The sequence below is a fragment of the Schistocerca cancellata genome, chromosome 1 (assembly GCF_023864275.1).
Source record: "Schistocerca cancellata isolate TAMUIC-IGC-003103 chromosome 1, iqSchCanc2.1, whole genome shotgun sequence".
In the NCBI taxonomy this organism is placed as follows: Eukaryota; Metazoa; Arthropoda; class Insecta; order Orthoptera; family Acrididae; genus Schistocerca; species Schistocerca cancellata.
Genome location: NC_064626.1, coordinates 475,247,395 through 475,274,415, shown reverse-complemented (window position 1 = coordinate 475,274,415; position 27,021 = coordinate 475,247,395). Strand labels below are relative to the sequence as shown.

Sequence of the window (27,021 nt, the reverse complement as noted above, 5' to 3'; positions counted from 1 at the left end):
AGGGGTAATCGGACAACTCGTGCTAGAGGTAATCAGAAACAAGCATTTACGTGAAATCTATGCTATCTATTATTATTATTATTATTGTTGGCGGATTTTCCCTAAAAGGAAATCGTTAAGCTTATGACTTTGAAGGCTTGATCTTCTTGTCCTTCCAGTACTCCTTCATTCTCTTGGAGAGGGCCTCTTTTCTCTCCTCAGACCATTCTTGTTTGGTCCGCTGTTTTAGCGCTTCTGACTTTACTTCCCAATTGTCTATGTGTTTTCGGAAGGTGCTTCTGTCTGTGGTGTTTGTGGTGCCAATTGCTTGTAGGTCTTTTCGGACTCCTTCCATCCAGGGTGTCGAGACTTAAAGTCTTGATGTGTTCTAGAATTTTCTTGGTGAGTCTTGTTTCAGGGAGTCTATCTAAATGTCCGTAGAATTTAAGGCGCCTTTTTCTCATATCGTTCTCGATGTTCGAATATGCTTCTACTGTTGAGTTCTTCTGTAGTCTGTAGCCATCTGGTGTGGGTCTTCCTCCTAAAATTTTCCTCATGATTTTGCGTTCTTCTTTTTTGATTCCTTCAATTTTGATTTTCCTGTTGAGTGCTAGTGTTTCGCTGGCATACAGTACGGCGGGTTTGATCACTGTGTTATAGTGTCTGATCTTGGTGTTTCTGGAAATGCATTGTTTGTTGTAGACGTTTCGTACCATGCCTAGTGATTTCCGTGTCTTCTGTTGTCTGTCTTCGTAAGCCAGTTTCTCTGTTCCGGTCGATTCGATGATTTCGCCTAGGTATCTGAAGTGTGTGACCCCTTTAATTTTGCCGTACTTGGTTGTGATGTCGTCGCCTTCTCTTGTTAGGACTTGCGTTTTTTCGAAAGAGATTTGTAGGCCGACTTTCTCGGCGCATTCTTTCAGGATTTCGATCTGTGTTTTTGCTGATGTTGGGTCATAGGTCAGTATCGCTAGGTCGTCTGCGAATGCTAGGTAAGGGATTTCCATTCTTTTCCTTCCTAATGTGACTGGTTTTCAGGTGTTTTGTCTCCTGACTTCAGCTTCCCATTCGCTCATTACTTTGTCCAGGACGATGTTGAACAATAGCGGGGATAGTCCATCTCCTTGTCTTAGGTCAGTGTGGATTTCAAAGGGGTCCGAGATTTCGCCCATGAATTTGACTTTGGATTTTGTATTGGTTAGTGTCTGTTCGATTAGTCTTCGGGTCTTCTGGTCTAGGCCTTTTTCTCTGAGGATTTGGATGAGGGACTTTCTGTCGATCGAGTCGTAAGCCTTTTTGAAGTCGACGAAAGTGCAGATGATTTTTTTGGGGCTTGTCATGTGGGATTTTATGATTGATTTCAGGTTGAAGATTTGTTCGGGGCAGGCTCTGTTGGGTCTGAAACCCGCTTGGTATTCCGAGATGGCGGGTTCCAGTTGTCCTTGCGTTCTGGTGAGAAGGCAGGTTGATAGAATTTTGTAGATGACCGGTAGCAGGGAAATTCCTCTATAATTGTTTGTGTCTGTCCTGTCACCTTTCTTGTGTAGCGGGTGAATGAGTGCGGTCTTCCAGTCGTCAGGTATGATTTCGGTTGTCCAGGTGTTCTGTATGATTTGTGTGATTTCGTTTAGCGAGTTTGGTCCTAGGTTCTTCAGCAGTTCTGCCGTTATTCCGTCTTCACCGGCTGCCTTGTTGTTTTTCAGTTTCTTTATGCAGTGGAGGATTTCTTCTTTTGTTGGTGATGGTGAGTCTTCCGGTGCGTTGGCCGGTTCTCGGGGTTCGAAGGTTGAGTTAGGTTCCGGGCAATTTAGTAATTTTGAAAAGTACTTCGCGAGCTCTTCACAGTTTTCTTTGTTGGTAAGTGCCAGTTTTCCGTCTTCTTTTCTGAAGCAGAGGTTCTGTGGTGAGTATCCTTTGACTTGGTTGGCGAACGTCCTGTAGAAATCCCGTGTGTTGAAATTTCTGAAGTCTTCTTCGATGGAGTTTAGCTGATCATTTATGTATTTGCGTTTCTCTTGTCTTATTGTTTTCGATGTTTGTCTTCGAATTTCATAGAAGTTGTCCTGTGTTTCTTGTGTTTTGTTGCTGTTGTAGTTTGTGAAAGCTGTTCTTCGATTTTGTAGGGCGATTTCGCAGGTAGTGTTCCACCAAGGGTGCCTGGGTTTTCTAGTCAGCGGGATCAGTTCTTTGGCTGTGTTCACAATTTTTTGTTTAAAGCTGGTCCAATCTTTCGCCTCTTGTTTTTCCCAGTATTCTGTGATGTTCGATTCTCTGATCTTTCTTGTATCAAATTTCGGTGAGGTCAATTTCTTTTTGTGTTGTCTTCTTGGTGTGAGTTTGATTTTGATTCTTGTTAGGTAGTGGTCCGAATCTATGTTGGCGCCTTTTCTCACTTGGACGTCGTGGATTTCTTTCTGGTATTCATAGGAGATTGCCACGTGATCTATCTGGAATTCGCCTAGTGAGTGGACTGGTGATCGCCACGTCTTTTGTTTCTTGGGCTTTTTCATCAGGGAGGTTGACATGATTTTGAGGTTGTTTTGCTGGCAGAGTTCGATCAGTCTGGTGCCGTTTTTGTTGGTGAATTTGTGTGCAGGAAAATTTCCTACTGTTTTTCTGTAGCGTTTTTCTCTGCCCATTTGTGCGTTGAAATCGCCTAGTAGAATTTTCGCGTTGTCTTGGGGTATTTTTGCCAGGGTGGTTTCGAGTTTGTCCCAGAATTTGTCTGTTTCTTCTGGTTTGTCCATGTTGTCTGCGTTCGTGGGGGCATGTACGTTGATGAGGGTGTAGTTCTTGTTGGCGTGTTTGATTCGCATGGTCATGAGCCTGTTGTTGATCGCGTTGACTTCTTTTACTGAGTCTAGGATGTTTTTGTTTACTGCGAAGGCCATGCCGAGGAGTGCTCCTCCTTTGCCGATTTTCCTGTTGGTTCCACTCTTGAAGAATCTGTAGTTTCCGTAGTCTATTGTGTCTGAATCCGTGTATCTTGTTTCTTGTAGCGCTAGGATCGAGATCTTTTGACTGGTGAGTTCCGTTGTTAGATTGTGTAATTTTCCCGTTTGTATTAGTGTCTGTATGTTGAAGGTGCCAAAGTATGTGTGTGTTTTCTTGGGTAGTTTGCCAGAGCGCTCCGACTCGCCCTTTAGTACATCTCCAGGTCCCCCAGAATCCGAGTGCCTGGTTGCCGTCTTGCGACGGGTGGATCGTCCACCTGGGGTAATGTTGTTTTTAGGTGTACTTGCCATTACGCTTGTAATTCGTCTGGCTTGCGCCAGTTTGGTAGAACCAGGGATTGTCAGTTCCTGGAGCTCGTATCAGCCGCACCATTGGTGACAGACGCTGGCCAGATTACCGGTGGTTACCACACAGACGTGTCTGGGCTTTTGTGTTAGTTTTCTTCGTTTCGCCGGTTTTTACTCCGGGTACTTATCCTCGAGGATGTGATAGTTTTGGTCCGCCCCGAGTATTTGATTTCCTCGGTGCCACCCATATCTGGGAGGCTTTCCCCTATCCGCCACCTGGGGAGGCGCCCGATGGAGGATCTATCAACCTCACACGGGTGCTATCTATTATATTAAAAACAATAAAAAATAAACACTTTGTTATGGAAGAAAACATGCAAAAATTACAGCCTAGCTACTCAAAAATGCTTATGAATTATATTCAGTGTGTTTGTTCTTTTTAATGTGAAAATACTTCATGTAGTTATGGCAAAACTATAAAAATTAAATATTCATCCATTTCTTCGGATCGACATCATGACCCACTTACCCCCTCGGCCCCTTTACCGATATATATTCATGTTACACACTTCGAGAGATTGCAGAGGGGACTTAGCAGCTCAAGTTTTACATAGGAGCCCATGTCCGAAAACGGTTGGTTTCCATGTTACAAAGAAACAAGTTGTACAGATTTTACTTCTATTTACCATGATATTACAACAGCTGTTAGGTATGGGGACCACCAAGTTCGGTGCACACATTATATCTGCCTTGTAACTTCGCATAAAGCCTGTCCAACATGCGTGGTGTATGGTTACTCACTTCTGCCGCAGCCATGACCCGTGCAATCAGATTTTCCTGCGACTGATAGGGGGTCTCGTAAACAAGACCCTTCATGTGGCCGCACAAGGTTCAAATGGCTCTGAGCACTATGGGACTCAACTGCTGTGGTCATAAGTCCCCTAGAACTTAGAACTACTTAAACCTAACTAACCTAAGGACATCACACACATCCATGCCCGAGGCAGGATTCGAACCTGCGACCGTAGCGGTCGTGCGGTTCCAGACTGTAGCGCCTTTAACCGCTCGGCCACTAAGGCCGGATGGCCGCACAAGAAAAAGGACAATGGGATGAAATCTGTATCTTGGTGACAAAGTGTGTGGTCCACCTCGACCGATCCACCTGTCCCCATAGATTACGTTCAGATGGTTTCGGCCGCGAACTGCAAAATGTACTGCCGCCCCATAATGCTGGAACTACAGTTCATCCTGAATGTCACATATTCAAAAAACTCCGCCAGCCCTTGTTGCAGGAGTATCAAGCAGCTAGCACACATTAGGTGGGGAGCGAGGATGTGCATCCTAATCGAACGACCATCGCAGATGCCTGCCCAGACACTGATGCCGAAGGTGTGGTGAAATCTTAGCGTACATGTGGCTTTGTGGTTTCCTTAATCCCAAATGTAGCTATTTAGAGCGTTCAAAACACCTTCCTTATTGAAATGAGCTTAGTCAGTGAACAAAATTCGTCTTGAAACATAAAGAAATCCACTCGACGGTGTAAAAACAAAGTACAGAAATTGACACGTGGCACAAAACCCGCCGTAAGCAAGTCGTGTACCTTCTGAGGGTGATAAGGGGTGTACTTCCTGATCATGCAGAACACGCCAGACAGACGAGTGAGACCCATGCAGATCAAGTGCAATGGCGCAGCCTTCTTGGAGCACCACAATTTGCTCTGCCGCTTCTAAATTTTCCACTTTCCCGCAGCCGTTGACCTACTCTGGCAAAAGTGGAATGAGATGGCTCACACGATTTGAAAAGTACTCGTGGTACAGACGTTGGGCTTTCCATTATGGCGAGCCTCACCGTAAGTTAACAACATATCGGTGTACTCTGCGAATGTGTACTCAGACATCCTGTTACTGCAGTACTAGTCACCTTGATGACAACTAACGCATCACCAGGAAGCATGAAAACGAGATAATTGGGAACAGAGGACATCACGTGACATCGCGGCATCGTGCTATTCATGAATGCAGGTAGCCTACCATAACAGGCGAAATGCGTAAGAAACATATACTCCGAGCGCGCGATTGAGTAGGTGTTGTTTGAACTTCATTTTCTACGAGTATTTTGTGTGTTACACGAATAAATAGATGAATAGAAAAAACAACATGAAAGCGAATGGTTCATTTTCGATGTCAGAACAGTCATTAAAGGAGCTGATATGGTCACACAACATCAGCGAAAAATGAACAGCGACGGTTCCACGACCTTGGTGTTTATGTAGGTAGCTAACGGAACGCTCTAACCTATATGTAAACACCAGAATTCGTAAGAGTCCGCAATGCGCTCGGTCGCCGGCAGGAAACCAGGTAATACGCCTACCTCCACAATTTCATTGTCACAGAAGAATGAAGTGGACAGCCTTCTGTAAACGGCCAACTGCTGTATAATGAAAATTATTTGATAAAGTTTGTATGGAAATAGAATTTGCGCAGAAGAGGCTATAGCAGCCTTACAGCTGAAAATCTTGGGTCCAAATTCCATCTACGAACTCACTCAAATAATGACAGAGATTCGGTAGACAGTAAAACTTCTTGAATATTGTAAATGCTCCCTAATTCACCCAGTTCACAGAAGAAAGACACCAACACGGATATAAATAACTATTGAGGAACCGCCCTTCTGCAAATTACATACAAAATTTTGTCAGCACGCCTCCTCCAAAGAGTTCAGGACCAACTCGATCACAAAATTGACGTATACCCAGACTGCATCCGGAATGGTCGAACTTATATAGAACAAATATTCAGTTTAAAAACAACGTTAAAATACAAAGCGATCAAGCCCGATCATATGCTCCTTTGTGGACTTCAAGAAGTAGTAAGAGTCAGTCGATTGACAATCCAGTTTTAGTATCCTCGAAGAACAAGGATTCGACCTGAAACCACTAAATCTCATCAAACAAATACTCACCAACACTACCTCTACAGTATTATGGACGATCAAAACGTTTCCGTTCGATGGTCGTACAGTCCAGAATCGGTATGCCAGTGAGACCAAATCGCCGTGAACATTGGAGCAATCATCTTACTAACGCACCAAGTTGAAGATACCGTTTGGGAAAACACCGTGTCCCGCTAGATGAAGAAGTCTTTAACTGTCTGCTGCACAGCCTCGTCCGACAGGAATCGCCGACCCTTCAAGGACATTTTTAAGGGACTGAAGTCGTGATAACCACATGGAAAGAGATCAGAACTACAGGACAGGTGCTCGACTGTCTCCCACTTGAACTGGCGTAACTTCTGTGTTACGACATTTGCGATGCGAGGACGTGCGTTATCATAAAGCTGCCGGCCCATTGTAGCAGTTTGCATTCCATACGAATTACGATAAATAGTTTGGACAAGAAGAGAATAGAAGCTTTTGAAATGTGGTGCTACAGAAGAATGCTGAAGATTAGATGGGTAGATCACATAACTAATGAGGAAGTATTGAATAGGATTGGGGAGAAGAGAAGTTGGCACAACTTGACTAGAAGAAGGTATCAGTTGGTAGGACATGTGTTCCGGCATCAAGGGATCACCAATTTAGTATTGGAGGGCAGCGTGGAGGGTAAAAATCTTAGAGGGAGACCAAGAGATGAATACACTAAGCAGATTCAGAAGGATGTAGGTTGCGGTAGGTGCTGGGAGATGAAGAAGCTTGCACAGGATAGAGTAGCATGGAGAGCTGCATCAAACCAGTCTCAGGACTGAAGACCGCAACAACAACAACAACAACAACAACAACGCTGGTTTGCGAGACACTTGCTGCCCCATACGGGTTCTGCATTCTACAGTGGATGTGTACCGGTGTTCGTCATTCGGCAGCCAAGAAGAGAATAACAGCACCTTGATCCTATTTGGACGCATTTGGTAATAGCGCCGCCATAGTTTACGTTTTCGCATCTACCTCATGCATGTCAGAGAGACAGAATGCCACACTAATCCCTTGCGTATATGTCGGTGATGGAGCAGCAACGTCCTCAAACCGGAACTTTTTGATCGACTGTCCGTCATAGAACTCATGGGTCAGGTACCGGAGCCGTTTCTGATTAATACCCGTGTTCTGCAGGACGACGGTCTGTTTGGTACCCTTTTTAATCTGGTTTTGGACAAAATTATCCGACAGTGTCAAAAAGAAATTAAAAACAAAAGCTATTGAAAACCCATACGACTTGGGAGACCTAAGAATGACATCGAATTTCTTGCCTTCTTCGCAGACGGTCTGGCAATGTTAGCAGACGAAGAGAAGACAGCGGTTTAACAGACAGAAACTCCAAAGAAATGCACGGAAAGATCTGGCCTCCAAATATCCTTCCAAAGAACCAAATACATCCGCTCAAAACGTCTCACTCAAAAACTGATAACAAAGAAATGGACAAATCGAGAGAGTTCCATACTTCAGATCTTAGGCAAAAACCTTGAACTATAGGGGGAGGGGGGGAGAGAAAATGGCGCAGATAATTCAGATGCAAAAACTTACGAAAGCTTGTAGCAAAAACTAGAATATATAAAGCAAAAAAAGCATGTCCATACAAACGAAAATCATGCTGTATTACACAGATATCAAGATCATACAACTTTTCTACGTGGGCAATCGCAGTTTAATCCATGCATAGCTAAATTATTTTCAAATCTTCTAAAACATTGTAGGGTTCCCTTGTAGCTGTTGTATGTATGTATGTATGTGTGTGTGTGTGTGTGTGTGTGTGTGTGTGTATGAAATTTGGGAGCTAAGTTGTATAGGAACGCAGTTACATATTAATATATACATTTTTTTTTCTTTTCCCGATCGGTTATTTCCATATTCTCCGAGCAGTGAACAGAGAGTCTCCATTTTAGGAAATTAGTGAAAGTCGTTTTGGTTTATATATACAATCCCACAGACAATATCAATAGTAAACTCATGCTTTTTGAAAATTGTGCAGGTATCTATAATGGAGTACTTTCCGTGGAAAGCTGCACAAATGTCCAGGCAGGTGTTGCTTGATAAGCCTTGAAAGTGGTACAAGGACTGTCAACTTGCGTTAGCTGTACAGAAATGTAAAGTCATGCAATTCTAAAAACGCAGAAAAGTGACATCCTGTGACTGCAACATCAATGAGTCGCAGTTGGGATCAGGCAATTCATACAAAAATTTGGGTGTAACAATTTGTGTGGACACGAAGTGGAATGACCACATACGTTCACTTGTACGTAAGGCAGGTGGCAGGCTTTGGCTCGTAGGTAGGATACTGGGAAACCACAGTCAACTTGCGGAGGTGGCTGCTTCTTAAACACTCTTGCGTCCCGTCTTAGAATATCGCTCAAGTGTGTGAACCCACATCAACTAAGACTAACAGGGGATACTGAATATATGCAATGAAATCCACCGCGAGCGGTCAGTTTGACTTACGGGAGTGCGTGACGGAAACGATGAAAAAAACTAAATTGGCAAACTCCTTAAGACAAATATCAATTATTCTGCGAAAGCCTACTTACTAAGTTTCAGGAAGCAGTATATAAGGAAGAATGTAGGAATACACCACAGTGGGAATGCGCCACAGTAGGAATACGCCCGTATGTGTCGCTCCCACAGTCACCGAGAGCATCAGAATAGACAAATCAGAGCGAGCAGGGAGGTGTTGTAACAGCCATTCTGCCCACTCTGCATTCCCAACTGATAACGGAAAAAATGATAATACTTGCAGAGGGAGGGGCCCTCTGCCACACACACTTCACAATATGAACGGAGATGTAGAGCCCATTGAAGTGAATTGTGTGTGTGGCAGGACAATGGTTCATATTGCATGTGGCCTTATACTTCTGTATTACTTATAAGGAGCAAAGAAGAGTACAAACTGTAAATGTATAGACTACCTAATGTTCCATTTGTTGTTTCTCATGAGTATAGGCTGCTCGATACATTTCATCCCAAGGGTAGGACAACACAGACGTCATTGCCAGTCACACATGTGACAGTACAGTAGTTTGCACAGATTAAGCATGGTCTGCTGGTACGACTTTATTCTGGTCTCTGCGGGTTCATCTGATTCACGCATGCTTCAGTCTAGCACAGAGTTGTTTTGTGGTTTTCAATATGTTGTAAAAAGAATTTGAAGATCATCTGAAAAAGCCCCACAAAGGCGTTTAAGCATTGTCAATAAAATAATAAATTGCTACCAAAAGTGTTTTTAATTCAAGTAGTCATATTGCCTTAGCGACACACGCTGATTGTCTTGTAAATATGCCTGATGCCAGACGAGTGATATCTTCAGTGAACACATAGTGCGTAGTGGGGCGATCATTCTGTTGTAGAAATAATTCAAAAGCCAAGATCGCTTAAATACTGTTTACTGGATAATCGTTTTCAACGCACTAAAGGTGCCATCATCGGATCTGAAATTAGATTAACATTTATGTTAATCTACATTCAGATCCGATGATGGCACCTTTAGAGTGTTGAAACCGGTTATCCAGTAAACAGTATTTAAGTGATCTTGGCTTTTGAATTATTTCCACAAGTGATATCATATTCGGTTTCGAATTGTTAACAAGTCATAATCATATGATCTACTTAAATAGCAAGAAATTTTGGGATAGTAAACTACTAGGAAACTAATGTACACATCAAATTATCTTCGGTACATAGTAATTCGTAAAATGAACAGGCCCAGAAAGTTATCACGGTGTAAACATATAAGCGCTCTGATCGTTGCAAGTGAAGGCCGCACGCCTCCACTTGACAACTTTATATTATTACGTAGTCAAGAAGCACTCTTTTCATAGCTTTGTCGTAATTGCAGTGTGAACTTGTTTTTTAAATCCTGGAACCTGTGGCGCTCTACTGAAATTCTGTGAGTGGAAGTGGCTGGCTGGAAGAGAAAGAAGACCCAGGGGCCTCCCCTTGAAAATTCAGGAAAATAACATTCAAAAACAACTATATTAACCTGTTTTGAAACGTAAAACTATCAAAGAAGTACGAAAATGTTCTTTTTTTCAGACAAAAATGTTTTTAAATTTCTTGAACTGTGTAGCATTCATGGCTTCTTTCTAAGTAATTTAATTGATATAATCGTGAACATACAACCACAAGCTCTATACCCCTGTAACGCAGAGCTATTTAGCAAATTGAAAGCGAATAAACTGAAATTAGAATAAAATACTACAGTTTTTAATTTGTTGACAGTTACAGTTTTGCCAGGGGTCGTTCCGAAAGTAATGCCTCCTATTTTTATTCATGGAAGCTACAGGAGATACAGAAATCACAATAGCACAGCTAAACAGAGCAGAATTTCAGCTACAGACTGTCGTTTTTCCACATAGCCATCACCATTTGTTATGCACTTTTGCCAACAATGAACTAGAGCCTACATGACGCGCTTGTAGAAATCGGAACCAACTAACCACTTCCTTACAGCTTTGACAAAAGCATTCAAGTCTTGAAAATGTTCGCCACGTAGTCCATCTTTCAGGGACCCAAAGAGATGAAAGACCGAAAGCGCTAAATCGGGTCTGTACCGTGAATGTGGTAAGACAGTCCAGCCAAATTTTGCAGTGAGCTGCGTGGTCGCAAAACTGATGTGGAGCGTGGCGTTATCATGTTTCAGGTGAAAGCTGGTCTTCTTCTTAGGCCTTACCCTGGAGATTCGGTCTTTCACCTTAGTCATTACCGTCTTGTAGGGTGCTGAATTCACAGCTTCTCCAGGCTCCAGGGCATCCAAAACAACCACACTCTGGCTATCCCAGAAGACTGTGCATACCTCGCCCGTGTCTCGAATTTCTTCTTTGACGGAGGATTCACATGTCACAATTCCATGGCCTGTCTTTCGGATCCCAGCTCGTAGTGGTGACACCACGTCTCATCTCCGGTGACGATGCTATTCAGAAAATTGTCATCTTCAGCTTCATGTTGGTCCAGCAGGTCCTGACAAATTTCCATTCGATGAATGATAATTTATTGAAACCTTCAGCTGCCGACAGGTGTTATTGACATACCTCAATGGGGACAGCTGAAAATGTGTGCCCCGACCGGGACTCGAACCCGGGATCTCCTGCTTACATGACAGACGCTCTATCCATCTGAGCCACCGAGGACACATATGAATAGCGCGACTGCATGGATTTATACCTTAGACGCTTCCCGTGAGACCCACATCCCCAACTGTCCACAATCTACCTACGTAATGTTCCTAATAGATACTTTGCCCATCCACTCATTACTCGCCCCCACTAAGGTGACGATTCCCGTAAGAGTTAGGGCAACCTGTGCACATTCGCATAGGTTCGAGTCCCGGTCGGAGCACACATTTTCAGCTGTCCCCATTGAGGTATGTCAACAACACCTGTCGGCAGCTAAAGGTTTCAATTAATTATCATTTATTCTAGAGAAGCTGCACGGTCATTAATGGATTTTTTTTCTGGCTCTAGTTAGATAAAACGTATGAAATTTTCTCTGATCGTATCGTGGTAAATACAACTCAGAAAAATTGTCATTTGAGTTTTGTGACGAATATCAGTGGTCTCATCAAACCCCATTACTGCAGTATCCGTTTCCTTGGACTCTGTATAATATTTGCAAAAACATTTCTTCCTCACAGCGTTCAGTCAAGTCGTTTTGTACAGTTTTACTAAGAAATGTACCACCTTTGCTATCACAGCTATACTGCGCCGCTAATTCAGCATCTCCACGTTCTTCGACAGGAAATTTCATCAATTGTTTAGTTACCTTTATTTGATAGTCTGGGCTCTTTTGAGAAAACCGAGCCATCATCACGATGCTCCCTAAAAGGCATGTTCAGCCTCGAAAGAAATATAACGTATTGCAAAGTAAATGACAACTTTTTCTGTTTCGTTCTCCTCTTTTGATTCTGTATGTGTACACTTGATTTTCAATGGATTTCTCGCGGCTTTTGTAAGTAACCAGAAAGTCATTAGCACATTCTAAAGCTTGTTGGTGATGCAACGATTTGCTGTGGGATCAAAGCCACGGTTTTTTCCTTCTTGTTGGTGACACGATAATTTTGTTAGGAGTACGAGTACTAGTGTATTTAGCTTAGTTCCTGCATTATTACCGCCCTTAAGCGCAGGCGCAAAAAAGGGACATACTTTGCGAAGTGGACCTTGTTTCGTTGGTGACAAAGCTAACCATGATTTATATTTATCCAACTGCTCTTTTTATAAACACCGCTTCTAACATTTCCTCCCTTGTTATGATTAGAATGTGGAAATTTGTATTCGGCAGGAGGTTGCCAGTGATTTTGAAGTATGATGTCAATTACTCTACAGGCGTAGTCCCCATATGTATACCAATGTCGTTTTCGTAATAAATACCTGAAGCTGAAGTGTAACCTGTTGGTACTGAAGCCGCAGAGCAGCTGATCAGACCACCTTGGACCTGCGATGTATTGCTCGTTGGAGGCTCTGAATCCGTAAGATGCTCATCTGGCGTGGAACCTAAAAAACGAACGTAGCACCTAAATTATAAACATTATATGTTTAACCCTTTCGCCATACAGGCATATATGTTCATCTCAGTTAGGACGCTCAAGTTGCTATTGGTTGGCATAACTGAACGCGTAGCCGCTCGCCGTGTTAGGGGGCTACTGGCCTATGCCCAGAGGTTATTCAAAGTTACCATAGAATCTGCCAGCATTTCTTCCTGCAGAAGAGGTTAAAAAACTGCACTCTGCACCCTGTGCCTTTTGAGAATATTATTGCTTTCTGTAAAAAAATAACTAATTACTTAACGTTTCCTATTTAGGATAAAGAGTGCTCCAGGACGTAGTTTTATTTTTAATTTTAATTAAAATTATGGCTAATCTGTTTACCGTACGCCAACTACAAAAATGGTAATTATGTATAGAAAATGGAGCGACAACAGAATTAATCAAACTGATCAATATTACTAAATGACTGTCCGAAATCCGGAACCCAGTTCCAACTGCAAGTTGCCTTTAACTGATGGTGGCGCAAAAATTCCCATTTCATTAATCCAGTATTTGAGAAGGGGATCACTTCATCACTTACAACAGACGTCACACATAATTTCAAGCCTTTAGCAAATTTTTCTCGCTGGCATCCCCCACAAAACGACGAAGGAAAAAAAATTGTTGCTTTAGACATTTTCACAGTTCATGCAGTAAAACTTAATCATTCGAAAAAACGTTTTAATTTATTATTGCTTTACTACCGACTCTATTCGCGACACACTTTGCAGACAGTATCCACGTATACCGCTGAATGTACCTGCAAAATTATATCATCGCACAACATATAGCTTAGGAGATATGACATATTAGACATTCAGATGCGTGAAAAACTCACTTCTGACTTCTGCTTAAAATAGTGCGCAAATTACCGAGACTACATTGATGCAGTGTTTCATAATGAGAGTCAGTTGAAGCTGTTTTATGTAATCGAGCTAGATTCTGTCAACAATTGCTGGTTCACTAGTAAAATATGAGTACTAATGTGGATGTAAAACGAGACTTGCTCTGTTGTACAGTGGCATGAGCATAACATTCCCAGATGTCACATGTAAATACGGGTAACCAGACGCAGGTGTGCCACATAATTTCCACACATTTAAAAATAAATTATCAGAGAAAGGGAAACATTCTAGGAAGATACCTCTGTTTTAGACATGTATGTGTAGCGGTGTTTATGGCGGTTATGTAAACAAAATCACGTACACATCACCCTAAACGATGGGTAGTCATACAGATGATCGGAAAAATTCAAGGAAGGATATGCTGTCATTGGATCAAGAGGACTCATTACATCAACAAGCCCGCACACTCATGAAAGCCCGCTTTTTGCTGCATAACCAATGAAAACCAATTTAGTTCGATCAATTAGTTTGATCGACTTACCACCTGAAGATGATGATTGACTACCAAAATACTTTGTCCTTATGAAGTAAAGTGACTGATGCAGAAATACTTTTACCTATAAAGCTACAGTGTGAAGAACAGTCCGCCATGGAAGACAACTGGTGAGTAACCTTAAATAATGTGATCTGTCTCAAATAATGTTACTTTAATAACCCAAGTTCCGAAATTAAGTAAACAAGGAAAAAAAGATATAGGTCCACATAATCCGTAAGGGGCAACTTGCATATTGTATTCTGTTTTTAGAGAAGAAAGATTTTATATTTTAAACTCTTTTCAAGACGCAAGAAACTGAAAAAAAATCTGACTGTTAAGACGAAAATTTTAGATAGGCTACTAGTCCAATCAAATTGTGATTTTTAATGGAAAGTTTTGTAGAGGTTTCTTGGACAGACTTCGAGTTTTCATATTGTTTTAAGTCCCACCAAAATTCCGCCTGGGAACGGGTCAAAATCGAAAAACAAGGAAAATTGGAATTTTTTTAATGGTTTTCACTCATAACTCGGAAACGACGCAGTTTTCAACAAAAATTTTGATGAAAATAAACAGGATAAAACTTCCCACAAACTATGTCTAAGTGATGTTTTCCATCAGACCAACCGTATGGCGTGTAGCGCCTGTTGAATTTAGCGTAATTTCGGGCACCATCAACAAAACCGAGCTCCTTAATCCCCAAATACGCAATTATGTTCTCTGAAGCGGCAAAATTATATCTTCTATCCCTCCTACAATTAAAATGTGTTCAAATAACTATAATAATCACTTAATAATGGTGCTTTATTAGGCATTTGATAGTAATAATAATGACCATATTACACTTTGCGCTTCGTGCATCACTGCCCTCTTCTTTACTTGATTCATCTGAAGACAGTTGTCCTACATGATATTTCAAGCGATTAGGATATTAAACAAAGTATGAAATGAAAGACAAATAATATAATAATTTCATTATTCTTTATTTTGAGGCCGGCCGCGTGGCCGAGCGGTTCTAGGCGCTACAGTCTGGAACCGCGCCACCACTACGGTCACAGGTTCGAAACCTGCCTCGGTCATGGATGTGTGTGATGTCCTTAGGTTAGTTAGGTTTAAGTAGTTCTAAGTTCTAGGGGACTGATGACCTCAGAAGTTAAGTCCCATAGTGCTCAGAGCCATTTTATTTTGAAATAACATCAATTTTTTCTAAAAACAATTCGTTATAATCAGTAATGTTTGTTTAATTTTATCTTAATGCGAGTTGATGAACAGTATTTTTAGTCAATTCCTGAGGAATGTAAATTAATAAACTTGACGGTTTTCCAACGCGAGAACACGCCACATATAATTGGCCATGTGAAAAGACCGGATTTTCTAGATCCAATCTACAAATCGACATTGTGTGTGCGTTTATTTGCTGCTCCTCATCATCCATGAAGTAGATTTGCAGAAATTTTGAATCGGTATCAGGCATCGGCATTAAAGAACCAATTTGATGATGCACTTGGCCCTGAATCTTAAACGTTGATTGAAAATTGCGAACATGCTCATTCTGAACGATTTTTGTTGCTCCAAGTGATGTCATTTGAAAGCACGAATTGAATTTGCGAATTTTACGCAAAAAAAATTTAGTTTGAGATGTAGCTCCAGCCAATAGTGTTTTCAATGGTTCTGGCAGCGAATTCAATGATGGCAATACAACTGTTCCAGAGGCGGAGCAGAAACCGGCCGATTCACCTTTGTATTTGAGTGCATGACAGTGTTGGCATTGTTTGTTGACAGCACCGATTACAATTTGTGATGTGACGAATAGTCGATGTCCGACTCATATTCAAACGCAAGGCGAAGAAGTGATGCACGTGTCAATGTGCGATACACTTGCAAACGCTGTTGTTCACGTGTTCTGAATGTGTCGGTGACTCGTTGACGGGCCAGTCTTCGTCTCAATGCATTAGCTCGAAGGCGTTTGTTGCGTTGCTCTTGACTTTCATTAGCACGTCTGATTGCAGCCTGGTTTCTTAAATTTTCATTGTCCGTCAGTTGATCTTCTGCCTATCTATTTAACCGACGGTTCTGCACTAATTGTGAATTTCGAGTCCGTCGACCAATATTGCCTCCTCGTCCACGAAGACGTGGCATTGTTTATGTATGTAACATATATGTGAGTATAATACACTTAATATTCACTGGGGTGCAACACCTGAAATATCTAAAGACACCGTACAAAAAAAATTAAAATGTCAAAATAACGAAACACGCTTAATATAATACACTCAAATTAAAATGTCGAAAAATAAACGAAATCCTATGCACATAACTTATATCTGAATATAATACGCTTAATATTGCACACAAAAATGCAACGCCACCTACCGTGGTGATTTAAGAACGTAAATTTTCCAGGTCCCCACTTCAATGCATACACAATAATTCATTCAAATCGATCCAGCCGCTTAGTTGCAGTATACCGTAGATAAATAACCTAGATACCGACTGTAGCGACATCTGCTGGGCTGATTTGTGAATCTAAATCATCCAGGACCCCACTTGAATGCATACATAAAAATAATTCAAATCGATCCAGCCGTTTACTTGCAGTATAGATAAATAACCTGGATACCAACTATAGCGCATCTGCCGGGCTGATTTGTGAATCTAAACCATCCAGGGCGCCACCCAAATGCACACAAAAAAAGTTCATTCAAATCGGTCCAGCCGTTTAGGAGGAGTTCAGTGACATACACACGTACAGTATATGTTTACAGCTAAGTAAGATAGAAGATGACTAATTTCAGTTCATACCAGATAATAGCTGAATTATTATTTACCTGCTGTAATTTAATAAATTAGGGTTGAATCCAATGTACAGTGTTGTTACAATAAAGAGGTCATGAGTGTTCACAGCGGGAAATTATCATAACAACATTGTGAAGTATGGCTTAAATTCTTTTGCTGGAGTCCTCGTTTCAGTCTCTTCCTCTACTTCCAACACGGCTACTTCTTTACGAATCGAGGTGCTGACATTCTCGCAAAATGTATCGCAGTTGATGCAGAGCTTCGAGCCGTGGAATCCTGGTTTTCGCAGGTATAAGAGTAGCCACGACACCCACTTTTGCATGTGCATTTAATGTAGGTCGAAATAACATAGGGTGCTGGTGGCTGGAGCATAGTGGCTGGAACCAGGTGGTCCTCGGACCTCGTACAACCCCATTTCTCTGGGTTTTTATTTTTGCGCAGACGCTGTTGTGCCTGGTGTTACACTCGGAGAATATGCTGGCAAGCAGCATCTTCAGTTGGTGGCAGAGAAGCGATATTGGCTGTTCTGAATGCTGATTTGATATAGCTTCTGTATCGGATGTGGTTCAACAGCATAAGACTTGGCTATAATGAGGTCATGAGATTTCACAACGGTAAATTAAAATAACAATAATGTGAAATGTGGCATTCCTTCTTCCGTAGCAGACCTTTAGGTTTCTTCCTCCACTTCCATATCACTTGCCACATTCCACTACGACCTCCTTGTCCGCATTTGGATCTTAAATATTTGTTTGTTCTGATGACATTCAGGATTTTCTTCAGTATTGTGACACATTTCACATTGTCTTATCTGTAAAGAGCTCTCAGTATTGTGATGCATTTAACTTTGCCCTGAGGAGAGTGGCACCTGCAGTGAAATTTTCCCCGTCCTGGTTTCATTAATAACGCATTACTTTGTTGACGGCGCCATGTTAGAATGACCAAAAAGCTCATGTCCTCCCCAACAACTACGGCGGTTGTTTATGTGTGGACCAAAGACAGTGCGGTGTCGATAATCAAGGTATCAGCATGTTCCATAGTTTGCTTGGAGGCTATGCCTGCTTTGGCCAATTTACCCAGTAACACTGATATTAAGCAGTCCTCGTTCTTGGAATTAGAGAGGAATTTTATCTGAGCCCCATCTGTTACCATCGTTTCGTTGAAGGTTATTATAAAAAAAAAAAGAAGGTTCAGATGGCTCTGAGGGACTCAACTTCTGAGGTCATTAGTCCCCTAGAACTTAGAACTAGTTAAACCTAACTAACCTAAGGACATCACAAACATCCATGCCCGAGGCAGGATTCGAACCTGTGACCGTTGTGGTCTCGTGGTTCCAGACTGCAGCGCCTAGAACTGCACGGCCACTTCGGCCGGCTTATTTTTACAGAGTTGTGATTGCGGAACCTTCTCGCCCGTTCGTCGTCCTTAGTTGTTCGTTAGTGTACTATTTTCGACATGGGTCATGAACCTTAATCACAATTTTGCCCTTCAAAAGGGCAGCTATACCATCCTTATCCTTCTTACTTGTTTCAAGTCTATTCTTGAACCCCACTTTCGTGTCTAAGTGATGGTACTTTTCTTCCATCGTTCAGCACACGATCACTTGGAACACACTGGCTGGCCGTTGTGGACGAGCGGTTCTAGGCGCTTCAGTCTGGAACCGCGCGAGCGCTACGTCGCAGGCTCGAATCCTGCCTTGGGCATTAATGTGTGTGTGATGTCCTTAGGTTAATTATGTTTAAGTAGTTCTAAGTTCTATGGGACTGATGACCTTCGATATTAAGTCCCATAGTGCTCAGAGCCGTTTGAACCATGTTGGAACACACTGCTCACCTGAACTCATTACAATTACTATTTTAGACATTTAAGCCGAATCAACTGATTGGAAATACGTTCTAAGTAATCAACTGCGGGCGAACTCGTAAACAACTGCTGGTGCAGTAGACCACCCCCTGTCAGGATGGGCAGGTGCCATCTGATAAACATTTTATCCAGTCACCATCTCAAGTATCAACTATCAACCTCACCAATAACATCGCGACACTATTGGAGGATGGAATTCGACAATAGATGTGTAACTAAAGTTTGGTACCGGTGCGGGGGGGGGGGGGGGGGGGAAGGGGGAGGGGGGTAGGACCTCAGGTGCCCATTTCTTCAGCTTTGAAATCGCACTGACTTCAACACACGATATACACTATATGGTTGGTCTGACAAAACGAGTCATTAAGACCAAGTTTGTGGGAAATTTTATCCTCTCCACCTTATAGTCAACTTTGCCGATAATTGAGTCTTTCCCGAGTTGTTAGCGAAAAACCCAAAAAAGTACCATTTTCCCGGTTTTTCCCATTTTTAACGCACCATACTGCTCTATTGCATTGAATTCTGGGCGAGCAATCTAACAAACAAAAGCAGCATTGACAACAATGGGAGCAAAGCAGATATTGTCGTACGTGCGACGCGAAGCGTGCGTTGCTGTGGTACGTAGATATATTTTCCCACGCGCCCAAATTTGTGCGCTTCACTGTGGCACAAAAAAGAAAAAAGAACTGGTTTTAATTTAGTTTCGCCTCTCGTTGGAGGGGAGGGAGACGGCAATCGCCCCTAACCCCCTGTTATTCCGCCCTTACCTAGAACAAAACTTCTTCACCTGCTGTTCCCACTCGGTGCGAAGAGGTACTGTAGTCCATTTAGGAGGGAACACCTAACAAAATGTTCGTGTGCCTGTTTTTTAATTTTGTTGTGAACGCAGGAAGTTGGTAGAGTGTGTGAAGACGAATATTGAACACTTAGAGCTGTGTACTGGATGTAACATTTCTTTTATGTTATAATACATGGGCTCGCCTTTCGTAAAGCACCTCTGTAGTCAGAAGAAAGTCATTTGTAAAAAGCTAAGTGTACGATACACAGCCAGAAATCTTTTGTTTCGTCGGTTATTGATCGCTTACACTGGTGTGAATAAGCGTTGCGTCTTTTTTCTCTTTTAGAGGCCCACAAGTGGTCCCGCAAAGAAATCGAAGATTAAAATTACTCCAGCGAACCGGATAAGGAAGTAAATATTTACGTACTGACTATGAGGGGGCCTGCTGTATATGAACATCGATAACGCTACCATAAAAACACCCAGAAAGCCTGATGTGGATTCACAGTGAATGCTAAAAATGTCTGGAGCCGTCAGAAATCTGCGACACGCACCAGTTTTCGTGGAGATTCCAGAGTGGAAACCGCCCCGCTATTACTCTTGCGATGAAATGGCGTTGCTGTTACTGAGCTGAGCTTCATTACAGACGATGCTTTATTTTCATTGTTTTCTAAGATTATTTTCATTGTTTTCTACGATTTTTGTCCAGGTTAATGGATTCTTCCGCCTCTTCCTGGCAGAAAAATTCTGTGTTTGACGGTAAAAAGGAAACAAATTTCTTATTTCATTCCACTGACATTAGTTATTCGTCACCATAAAATATTTATATCAGAGAATAAACTAAATGATAAGGTAAGGGTAGAAGTATCACTGATTTTCTGTGCTAGACTGTCTTTCTAGCTAATGTACTAGTTTCAAAGGCGAAATTGTGAGGGCTATTTTTTTTCTTTTCAGGGTCCGATCGGTCGCGAAATGGACACCACAGTGCAATTAAAAATTGCTTTGTTTGCAACATTTAACTACATCTTCCAGCTACTTCTCTACATAGTCGCCTCTCCGCTTCAGAGATTTATTGTAGCGTTGTACCACCTTTCAAATACCCTCGTCATAGACGGCAGCTGCCGGTGCTTTCCGTCAATTCTCTATGCTGGCCTGCATCTCGTTGTCTGTGCCAAAATGCTGTTCTCATAGCCAGCGTTTAATATGACCAAAGAGATAAAAGTCGGAAGGAAAACGTTCCAGGAACGTCTTTGTAGCAGCTGCAGTTGCGGCCGAGCATTGTCATGAAAGACAGCTGCACGCTGACAATATTTGTCGTAACCTTGTTCTGAATTGCACTTCGTAGCCGATTTTCGCGAATCGCCTGATCTACTCGCTGAACGAGAACATCAGTTGGCACTCGCTGCCCAGACCGCCTGCATCATGAAGGTCTGTACGTCCTGCTTCAAAGTTCCTGCATCATTCCTGCACCTTGTTGTCACGCATGACAGTTACGATGTACGGACTGCATGAAATCAGGTGGAACCCCTCAGCACGAAGAAATCGGACGACAGCACGCGCTTGGCGATAGTGTTTATTGTTCTAGCCATCTTTACATGCTGACTGGGCACTCTAAGGACGGAAATGTGAGACGCGGTGCGATCGACGGGTATACTAGAGACACAGCGGAACACATCTGCGCCAAGATTCATTGGATTCTCGCGGTGGTTTTAATTTCTCGACCGATCGGACCTGGTATATGCTGGTTGTCGACCATAAACTATCGGCGTCGGAACAAAAGGCCCGACCTTCATTCTTTCTTGCTTATGTTTGACGACACAATTAGCGGAGGAAGCTGTTCTTTTCTATTTGTTCAAGGTCAACATCATGTGATGATTTAAAAAAATGTTGGCATCATTATTTTCTTCCTTCCTTTCGCAGCGTTTATTTTTGGCCTGCGTTACTTAATGTGCTCTCTTCCTTGTGAAGTATGATGTATGTGTTCAGAAATAGCGAAGTGTTTCATCTATATCAGCTCGATAGTTAATTCCACAGTATGTTTGTTTTCTCCAGCCAAGTCTCTTAGTGTATGTTTATTAAACATACAGGAAGTTTCAAACAATTTCATTTGTTTTGGGAAATATCAAAAATGCTCACAGTAAGTAAAGTCTGTCAGGGCTGCTTCGGAGTGATGACAGTCTGTTTCTACTTGTGATGTGTTCACATAATGCGGGCTAAACAGTTGCTGTAACTGGAAGTAGCAATATAACCAAGGACGAACAAAGTAAATAGGAGAAGAAAGCGGGAAAACCAAATAACCACTATTATTTATGATAGCTGTTCTAGGAATGTGACTTTTGACAGAGTGCCTTACAGCCAGAACTATGATCTTCTAAAAAATGGTTCAAATGGCTCTGAGCACTATGCGACTTAACTTCTGAGGTCATCAGTCGCCTAGAACTTAGAACTAATTAAATCTAACCAACCTAAGGACATCACACACATCCATGCCCGAGGCAGGATTCGAACCTGCGACCGTAGCGGTCGCTCGGTTCCAGACTGCAGCGCCTAGAACCGCACGGCCACTCCATGATCTTCTAAATCAGCAAAGATTCCGTTCCATTTCTTTTCTTTTTCTTTTTTTTTCGTGGGAAGTCGCACGGCAGATTTCTTACGTAACCTAATATTATTCTATTACCAAATGTACGCCCGCTTACCTACCAAACACGTGTGACTTTATAAATAATGGAATGTGCGTACAAGTCTCAGTTTTATATAACCTTAAAATAGATCTAGAATGCCACGAACAGGCTATATACACACACCAAAAAAAGTTTTGCATCACCTCGGTTCCGAGAGTTCCGGAACCTGTACAGAAAATTGGAATAGAGATGAATATAAACATCATTTCCGCCCTTTTTATTGCTCATGAAAACCACACATTGTATGGTGTAACACCATACAGTGAGACCTTCAGAGGTGGTGGTGGTCCAGACTTCTGTACACACCGGTACCTCTAATACCCAGTAGCACGTCCTCTCGCATTCATGCATGCCTGTATTCGTCGTGGCATACTATCCACAAGTTCACGAAGGCACTGTTGGTCATTGTCCAACTCCTCAACGGCGATTCGGCGTAGATCCCTCAGAGTGGTTGGTGAGTCACATCGTCCATAAATAGCTCTTTTCAATCTACCCCAGGCATGTTCGATGGGGTTCATGTCTGGAGAACGAGCTGGCCACTCTAGTCGAGAGATGTCATTATCCTGAAGGAAGTCATTCGTAAGATGTGCACGATGGGGGCGCGAATTGTAGTCCATGAAGACGAATGTCTCGCCAATATGCTCCTGATATGGTTCCACTATCGGTCGGAGGATGGCATTCACGTATCGTACAGCCGTATGGCGCCTTCCAGAACCACCAGCGGCGTACGTCGGCCCCACATAATGCTACCCTTAAACAGCAGGGAACCTCCACCTTGCTGCACTCGCTGGACAGTGTGTCTAAGGTGTTCAGCCTGACCAGGTTGCCTCCAAACACGTCTCCGACGATTATCTGGTTGAAGACATATGCGATATTCATCGGTGAAGAGAACGTGATGCCAATCCTGAGCGGTTCATTCGGCATGTTGCTGGGCCCATCAATACCGCGCTGCATAGTGTCGTGGTTGCAAAGATGGACCTCTCCATGGACGTCGGGAGTGAAGTTGCGCTTCATGCAGCCTATTGCGCACAGTTTGAGTCGTAACATGACGTCCTGTGGTTGCACGAAAAGCATCATTCAACATGATGGCATTGCTGTCAGGGTTCCTCCGAGCCGTAATCCGTAGGTAGCGGTCATCCACTGCAGTAGTAGCCCTAGGGAGGCCTGAGCGAAGCATGTCATCGACAGTTCCTGTCTCTCTGTGTATCCTCCATGTCCGAAAAACATCGCTTTGGCTCACTCCGAGACGCCTGGACAATTCTCTTGTTGAGAGCCCTTCTTGGCACAAAGTAACAATGCGGACGGGATCGAACCGCGGTATTGACCGTCTAAGGCTTGGTTGAATGAGAGACAACACTAGCCGTGTACCTTCTTCCCGGTGGAATGACTGGAACTGATCGGCTGTCGGACCCCCTCCGTCTAATAGGCGCTGCTCATGGATGGTTGTTTACATCTTTGGGCGGGTTTAGTAACATCTCTGAACAGTCAAAGGGACTGTGTCTGTGATGCAGTATCCACAGTCAACGTCTGTCTTCAGGACTTCTGCGAACTGGGGTGATGCAAAACTTTTTTTGATATGTGTATCATTATTAATAATTTTTAAAGATTCTTCAAAAGTACACTGAGGGAAAAAATTGCAACATCAAGGAGTTGTACGACATAAACGAAAGTTGGTAAGCGTGTCTCTACAACTAAAAGATGACGTCTATTCAAATTTCGCATCAGTAGCGTAAGAGTGGCGCTAGTAGCGCCACTATGAGAATAAAAATATGGTTTGCTTTAAATATGTAGTGTAACAGTCGTGTTATCTTCGAGATTGAACGTGGTGCGTTGATGTTAGTCAAGAATGCTATTAAGGCGACAAAGACGCCACTATCAACATCTCACTGAGTGTGAACGAGATAATGTAATGAGGGTACAAGAAGCTGGATGTTCCTTCTGCGCTACTGCAGAAAGACTTGGCAGGAATGTAGCCGCTGAACGAGATTGCTCGGAGCGGTGGCCACGAGAATGTACGATCGGCGTATGGCTGTGGCGCATCGTACCGCATCTGCAGCAACAACCTGAGCTGTAGTTAGCTCCACAGTGACAGAACCCCCCGGTAGTGGTCAGCGCGACAGAATGTCAATCCTTAGGGCCCGGGTTCAGGGTTCGATTCCCGGCTGGGTCGGAGATTCTCTCCGCTCAGGGACTGGGTGTTGTGTTGTCCTAGTCATCATTTCATCCCCATCGACGCACAAGTCGCCGAAGAGGCGTCAAATCGAAAGACTTGCACTCGGCGAACGGTCTACCCGATGGGAGGCCCTACTCGCACGACATTTACATTTAGTGACACAACGAACTGTTACAAATTGGTTACTTCAAGGATAGCTCCGAGCCAGACGCCCTATAGCATGCGTTCCACCGACTCCAAACCACCACCATTTGCGACTTCAGTGGTGTTAAGTGAGAGATCACTGAATAGCAGGGTGAAGGTCTGTTGTGTTTTCTGATGACAGCTGGTTCTGTCTCGGTGCCAATGATGGCCAAGTGTTCGTTAGGTGGAGGCCAGTTGAGGGCCTGCAGCAGACCTGCCTATGTGCTGGACTCACTGAACCCTCACCTGGAGTTTCGGCCTGGGATACGATTTTGTATGACAGCAGGAGCACTCTCGTTGTTATCCTACACATCCTGACTGCAAATTTGTACGTAAACCTGGTGATTCGACATGTTGTGCTGCCATTCATGAACAGAATTCCAGGGGGTGTTTTCCAGTAGGATAATGCTCAGAATGAAATTTTAACTCTGCAGTGGAGTATGCGCTGATATGTAACTTCGTGGCAGATTAAAACTGTGTCCCGGACCAAAACTCGAACAAGATCCGGAGTTCGAATCTCGGTCCCGCACACAGTTTTAATAAGCGAGGAAGTTTCAGGACAACGCTCGCCGCTTGCGTTCAACATTCTGGCGGTTACAGCGCTTATTAATGTATCAGCATTTCATATTTGCAATGGCTTATCACGCGCTTGCATTAATCTGTGATCTTGCAATGCTAATCAGTTAAATATAGTACCTGGACAAAGGTATTCCCGATATTTTATTACTCTCCATTAATTCATTTTTAGTGTTGCGATTTATTTCCGTCATTGTAGATAGGCCATATACAGCTACATCTGCATGGATGCTCTGCAAACCGCTCTTAAGTGCCTGACAGAGTGTTCATCGAACCACCTTCACAGTAATTCTCTGTTATTCCACTTTCGAACAGCGCGCGGAAAAAACGAGCGCCAATATCTTTCCGTGCGAGCTCTGATTTCGCTATTTTATTATGATGATCGTTTCTCCCTACGTAGGTCGGGGTCAACAAAATAGTTTTGCATTCGGAGGAGAAAGTTGGTGATTGAAATTTCGCGAGAAGATTCTGTCGCGACGAGAAAAGCCTTTATTCTAATAATGTCCACTCCAAATCCACTCCACTGTATCATGCCCGTGACACTCTCTTCCCAATTTCTCGATAATACAAAACTTGCTGCTCTTGTATGGACTTTCTCCATGTACTCCGTTAATCCTATTTGGCAAGGATCCCACATCGAACAACAGTACTCCAAAAGAGGACGGACAAGCGCAGTGTAGGCAGCGTCTTTAGTGGATTTCTTGCATTTTCTAAGTATTCTGCCAATGAAACGCAGTCTTTGGTTCGCCTTCCCCATAACATTTACTATATGTTCCTACGAATTTAAATTATTCGTCATTGTAATTCATAGGTATTTGGTTGAATTTACGGCATTTAGATTTAATAGATTTATCGTGTCTAAACGCTACATAACGACTAAAAAATTAGACTGACGGGAAGCGCGAAGTGGCTGAACAGTAATGGCTAGAGGACAAATGTAGGGATTCAGAAGCATATACCACAAGGGGAAAGATAGATGCTGCCTACAGGAATATTAAAGAGACGTTTGGAGGAAAGAGAACCACCTGTATGATTATCAACGGCACAGATGAAAAACCAGCCCTAAGCAAAGAAGGGAAAGCAGAAAGGTGGAAGGAGTATATCACAAACACACATGGTTTTGAGGAAGAAAGGAGAAGAACTAACCGACATACATGATCTGCACAACGAAAACTACCCTATTTGTTGAGTATGAAGGAATTATGGGCAAAAAGGAAGGCCAACAAATGTTGATTACGCATGGTCCTAAGTGAGGCATCCACAAAGAAGAAGAAGAAAAAGCAGGCTAAAAGGACTACAAACGTCTCAAAAGTGAGATCAAAACAAGTGTAAAATTGCTAAGCAGGAACTGCTACAGGACAAATGTAAGGATGTAGATGCATATATCACTAAGGGTAAGATATATACTGCCTACAGGAGAATTAAAGAGACTTTTGGAGAAAGGAGAAGCACTTGTACAAAAATCAAGAGCTGAGATGGAAAACAAGTTCTAAGCAAAGAAGGGAGGGCAGAAAGGTGGAAGAAGTAATATGTACTTGAGGGCAATATTATGGGAATGGAAGAGAACGTAGATGAAGATGAGGAGGGAGATATAGCACTGCGTGAAGAATTTGACAGAACACGGAAAGAGTTACGTCAAAACAAGGCCCCGGGTGTAGACAACATTCCATTAGAACTACTGATAGCCTTGGGAAAACCAGCCATAATAAAACTCTTCTGTTTCGTGAGCAAGCTGTATGACACAGGCGAAATACCCTCAGACTTCAAGAAGAATATAACAATTCCAGTTCCCAAGAAATCAGGTGCTGGCAGGTGTTAAAATTACCGAACTAACAGTTTAATAAGTAGTGGATTCAAAATACTAACACGAATTCTTCACA

The 27,021-nt window shown here is 42.7% G+C and overlaps 1 protein-coding gene and 1 non-coding gene across 3 annotated transcripts in view; one reads left to right on the top strand and one right to left on the bottom strand.

Moving 5' to 3' along the window:
- The window catches only part of LOC126177185 (uncharacterized), a 232,332-nt gene that overhangs the window by 64,407 nt on the left and 140,904 nt on the right, over nt 1-27,021 (top strand). The gene's annotated exons all lie outside the window — the stretch shown is intronic.
- Nucleotides 11,253-11,326, bottom strand: Trnat-ugu (transfer RNA threonine (anticodon UGU)). The gene has a single exon. It is a non-coding gene; the product is annotated as a tRNA-Thr (tRNA).